The sequence below is a fragment of the Cydia amplana genome, chromosome 27 (assembly GCF_948474715.1).
Source record: "Cydia amplana chromosome 27, ilCydAmpl1.1, whole genome shotgun sequence".
NCBI lineage: Eukaryota > Metazoa > Arthropoda > Insecta > Lepidoptera > Tortricidae > Cydia > Cydia amplana.
This window is the reverse complement of record NC_086095.1, coordinates 2,600,432-2,606,491: the sequence shown is the minus strand read 5'-3', so window position 1 is coordinate 2,606,491 and position 6,060 is coordinate 2,600,432.

The following is a 6,060-nucleotide window of genomic DNA, read 5'->3' as shown; positions in this document are numbered from 1 at the left end:
ACGCCGTCCTCGAAACGTCGGAGGTAAATCTTAAAACTTAGATACGCGATTAAGTCCCGTTGTATAATTTAATAATGTGTAAAAATCGTGAAAGTTTAAATCAGTGTTACACTAGATTATTGTTTAAAATCATGGCACTTTTCAATCATACAAACTAATTTTGGTAAACACTCCGGTATTCATTGTAGGTACAGTACGTGTCCCTACATAAAAAACCGAGGTAGCTCGAAATTGTATTCATGCACTGTTAACCCATTCAGCGCGAAACAGACGTTTTGCCTCTACGAAGCATTTCTGCTACACGCTACACACCGGAAAACACATGTTATCGGCTACGACGTAGCGCTACGACCGTAGCTCAGCGGTGAATGTTTTAGTTTAATACATTGAGTGCCGCGAACCAGCGGCTTCTCTGTTCGTACAAAGCACAACAAAGCGGGAAAACGCTGGGATCGGCTACGCTTGTAGTGCTACGTCGTAGCTGAGTGTTTCCTTTAACTATTAATGTAGCGAAAATGCTTTGTAGAATTTACTAAACGTATGTAATTTTTTTTTGGGAAACTAGAGAAGCCGCATTTTGCTGACCCCTGGTGGACTTGCTATAGGTACCTAGTTACCTACCAAAAGCCACTGACTGCCCAAAACCGGCGCATTCACCCTACTGCACAAAAGCGCACTTCTTTGTGCATTTCGTCGACGGCCGATGAACCTGCCACATGGCTGATGACCCGACTCCTCACTTATATAGCAGGCAGATGAAAGGACACTGAAATTAATGTTTATTTAGTGCATATATTTGGGTAAAAAAAAATTCACCACACTCGTAAATGCTCTCTTTAAGGCGTGTCCAGACGAGGATAATTTTTCGCCAATCTGATGAAATTGTCCGCTCAAATCAGGACGTGCGGATGCAAACGCCAATTTGGCTCGCTGATTTAAATCGCCGATTATGACCAATATTACCGATAAAAATAAATGGAGGTGCGGAATACCAATTTGTGCCTCCTTCGCCTTTGGGGGCACTATTTTTAATTTAGAACGCTACAATATCGCCATAAAACTGAAATTGGTGATTAAATTGGAGATCGACGCCAAAATACAAAATAATACAAAATAGTCTAATTTGCGTAGCACCGTGTGCGGAAACGAGTAGCATACCAGTAGGCGATCATGGTTTGCATCTCAGTCGCGTTTGAATAGTCTCGTCTCGTGAGAGACGGGCCTCAGAGATTGGCGACACCGATGATTCTGCTTCTTAAAAGCTAATAATGATGAAAGGCTTATTAAAATCTACCCAATAAGACATATTTATATTTAATTACACAAACGGGTCTACCGCGATATAATTTCATTGTTTTTACCTTTAATTCCGACGTTTCATCTGAGTTGCACCAGCTGTGGTTACGGAAAGACCACAGCTGGTATTAAAGGTAAAAACAATGAAATTATATCGCGGTAGACCCGATTGTGTAATTAAATATCCCTCCGTAGCCTAGTCGGTAGTGACCCTGCCTACGAAGCTGGAGGTCCCGGGTTCGAATCCCGGTAAGGGCATTTATTTAGTGTGTTCATCACAAATATTTAGGTATTCCTTAGTTATGGATGTTTTCTATGTATTTAAGTACTTATATGTATCTATATATTATATATATCGTCGTCTAGTACCCACAACACAAGCCTTATGAGCTTACCGTGGGACTAGGTCGATTTGTGTAAGATTGTCCCATAATATTTATTATTATTATTATTCTTTATTTATTTCTGATCTTAGGTTAGGTTATTTTATAATATGGATATAAAAATAAAATACAAAAACACTTACAAAAACAATACAAAATACATATAAACACATTATAAAAAACCTAACCTAGGGTGCCGCCAGCAGCGGGGCAGGGCCCAAGCTACCGGTGGTCAGGGCTGCAGAGACAGGAACCGGCGGACTATCCGCGCCGTGTCCAAGATCACCGCCTTCTGCATCTGGCCCTTGATCCAACCACCTAGCGAGAGTCTCTCAAGATGTTGGTCGAGACTCTTCGCTATTAGACCGTTCGCTGAAACAACTATCGGAACAATGATCGTCGAATCAACATCCCACATGGCGGTTATCTCGTGAGCCAAGTCTAGGTACTTACTGGACTTGTCCTTCTCGGCTTTCACGAGATTCTCATCATGGGGGATGGTGATGTCAACGAGCACGGCCCGGCGTTGCGCTCGATCTATTATCACAATGTCAGGCTTATTGGCTACAATAGTCCTGTCAGTGATGATAGATCGATCCCAATAGAGCGTGGCACGACCATTCTCGAGAACTGGCGCAGGTGAATACTTGTAGTACGGTACTTCGCGGTCCACAAGGCCGTATAGGAGAGCAAGCTGCTGGTGAATAATCCTGGCTACGAGATTATGTCTGTGCAAGTACTCGCCGTTAGCAAGATGAGAACAACCGGAAATGATATGCCTGAGTGACTCTCCGGGACGGCGGCATGCCCGACAAATGTCGACCGTACCGTCCTTCAGGATATATTTCCGATAGTTGTTCGTCATCATTACTTCGTCCGCAATTGCACAGGCAAAACCCTCGGTTTCTCCGAAGAGGTCCCCGAATCGTAACCAGTTCACCGACGCGAGCAGGTCCACATCGGGTCCCGTGAGGGCCTTGTAGAACCGCCCGTGTAGCACCTTACTCTCCCATGCCGCCTTGCGATCCGCAGTACTTAGTACCACAGGTTTGCGCCAGTTCTCGTTTGCCAAGGAGAGCGGCGTGAGGTTCCTGTCTACTGCCACCACATCACGATGCATCCCACACTCGTTGTTAAGGAAATAATTCCTGAGATTGTACACCTCGCGGTTGTGGAGATCCTTGGCGTTTAGGAAGCCTCGGCCTCCACATTTCCGTGGAATGTACAATCTCATAACTGACGAGCGTGGGTGTAGCATGCGATGTGCGGTGAGCAGTGATCGGACTCTCCGATCCAGGGCATCCAACTCGGTCTGAGTCCACCTTAGTATGCCAAAGGAGTATGTGAGTAGGGGCATTACCCAGGCGTTGAAGGCGCGCACTTTGTTGCCTCCTGACAAAAGACTGTTAAGGACTTTTGTGAGCCGACTGAAAAAGCGCTCCTTCACCGACCGTCTAATACCCTCGTCCTCAAAACCCAACGACTGTGACATACCAAGGTATTTATAGGTTTCTGATTCAGAGATAGATCTGAAAGACATTGTCTCAGAAGGTTGTAAATTTGTTGAATTTACAACCCTCCCCCGCTGTACATGCATAACCGCACATTTATCGACACCAAACTCCATGTTGATGGCACTACTGAAGACTTCGGTGGTTTTCAGTAGCTCCTTCAGGTCTTGGTTATTTGGTGCAAATAATTTGAGGTCATCCATGTACAGAAGGTGAGAAATGACTTCACCCTCTCTCCGAAGCCGGCAACCTAGTCCCAAATCCTTCAGCAGGGTGCTGAGGGGATTCAGAGCTAGGCAGAACCATAGGGGACTCAGACTATCACCCTGAAATATTCCTCGCTCAATCCTTATGAAATCCTGCGGGCCAGGGCGGTCATCTCCGCTTCCTGGTTGACGAAGGACTGTGGTCCACTGCCTCATACACGCGCTTAGAACGGCTCTCAAAGCTGCATCAACTTTATACAGCTCTAAGACCCTCCTTATTATTATTTATTATTAAATATGTGTACAAAATGCGAGAGTTTTTAGATATATTTAACCCAAGTAGGTAAGTAATTAAATAAAGACGCCCGTTTTTACAAGCTTAATTACTTAACTTGCATTGTATGTAACTATGTACTCGTATACAGGGTGCCATTTGAGTCGTGATCAGTAATATGTTTTTCTAACTCCATAAACAACGAGCAATTTAATGCCCCTACTCTTACTAAAATCAGACAAGATTTTTTTTATTTTTTGTCATTTATTTTACTTTTATAAGTGGATTTAGCATATTACAACGGCTTATTAAGATATTTAAATTAGTAAATTGAATCGCCTCTTTGAATCGGAACTGTCATTGACATCAATTTTGTCATTTGTCCCAGTTAGAAATAAAATTTACTTAATTTTTCATATGAAATATCTTACAAAGCTGTTTAAATACCACATTGCCACTTGTAAAAGTAAAATAAATGACAAAAAATGATTGTCATGTTTTTGTTCAATAAATGTTTCTTTTGAAACTTTAATGACTAAGAAGGTAATAAAGGAGAAATAAATGACAAAAATTAACAAAAACATTAAAAAATCTTGCCTGATTTTAGTAAGAGTAGGGGCATTAAATTGCTCGTTGTTTATGGAGTTAGAAAAACATATTACTGATCAGTGATCACGACTCAAATGGCACCCTGTATATGTTTGTACGGGTCAAATCTTGCAAGTTAAATTTGACCAACTTCCCGGTTTCCGATGAAGCTGAAAATTTGCATTTGCATTGCATTTGCAAGTTAAGTAAGTAAAAGCTTGTAAAACTATTGGCTTTGCGAGGCCTCCCTAAGTGCGAGGCCGTGGGCGAAGGTCCCATTCGCCCACGCCTAGCTACGCGACTCCGTAGCAAACACTCTTCATAGTCCGTATAAACTGCATATATAATCCCTAATGTAAACATTGAATAGCGTGACGAGCGTTCGCGTTTGCGTTGTCTTTTTTTGTATGGGATTTCTAACAGCGCGCCAAGCGGGACGTTTTGGAAACTCAAAATCCCACACAAATTGACACTTAACGCAAACGCGTACATCATGTGAAATTTACACAAGGGATACAGTGCGTATGAACCTCGTGCTAAGAGCGTCCAATCTTGACTTGAAGTCCTCATTAAAAAAAATTGCGTATTATTTTACAAAATAATAAATATTGATTTCGTCTATTTTAAATGTTATTGACACGTGTTAATCCAGTCTTATGACTAGCAAACGATCAACGAAGTTCATACGCAGATATTTTAAAATAGTACACAATGGATACGAATCGAATCAACTGACAAATACTAAATAAATCGGCCAAGAGCATGTCGGACTATGCTCATTGCTCAGTGTGGGGTTCCGTTACTCTTCTGTCACGATATCGTCGTCGTCGATTCTGTCGCCTGCCACTACGCACGTCACTTTCGCACAAACGTGTCAGGTATGGTGACAAGCGATAAAAATGCGACTGTGCTACCGCCGAAGAACGGGAGCTATTATTGACGGTACAAGTGCGAAAAGTAGGATATTCGCAACGAGTGGTGATCAATTCAAACACGAGCGAAGGGAGGGTTTTAAATCGACACGTCTTGCGAATTACCTATTCACGTGTCGTACATCGTTAATTTTTGACATAGCCACGGAAAGTGCTTATTTCCGCACTAGTGCGGGAAAGTAGCACAATATGTAAGTACTGTAATGAATATGTTTTATTGTATTGTATGTATTATTTCAACCACCTGTTTCCATATAGCCGAGTCTTAGTAGTAAATAAGAAAAAAGGCGTCTTCGCATTCCCGGCTCAAATTATACGGTGGTTATGCCAGTTATCCGGCAGATTAAATCGTGACGACACCTGATTAGGGCCGGGGCACACTGAGATCAACGTCATCCGAGTTTGTATGTTCTGACCGAAGATTTATAAGGTCAGATTCAGATGGCAGTCGCTTTCGTAAAAACTAGTACCTATGTCAATTGATGGTCTCATCGGAAGATCAGTGCTGGAAGTCGCCAGCAACATGCTGAGATGGGGCCATTTCGTGATACTACATTTTCACTATGTTCTTTTTGTGTAATTATGTGTATTGTCTGTGTGTTTACGAATAAAAACTATTCTATTTTATTCTATTCCAATTCTTGGGATTAAAGTTGCAAACCGGACCCCAGGCTCCCATGAGCCGTGGTAAAATACCGGGACAACGCGAAGAAGATGATGGCGATCAAAGATTTTCTGAATTGAAAATTGCTGTGAAATTATTTTTATTCATCTAATGAAAGATTTTCACGTAACATCTCTGATGGTGTTGCAGGCGTCCATAGGCTATGCTGACTGCTTACCATCAGGCGGGCCGTGGTATAAAAAAGA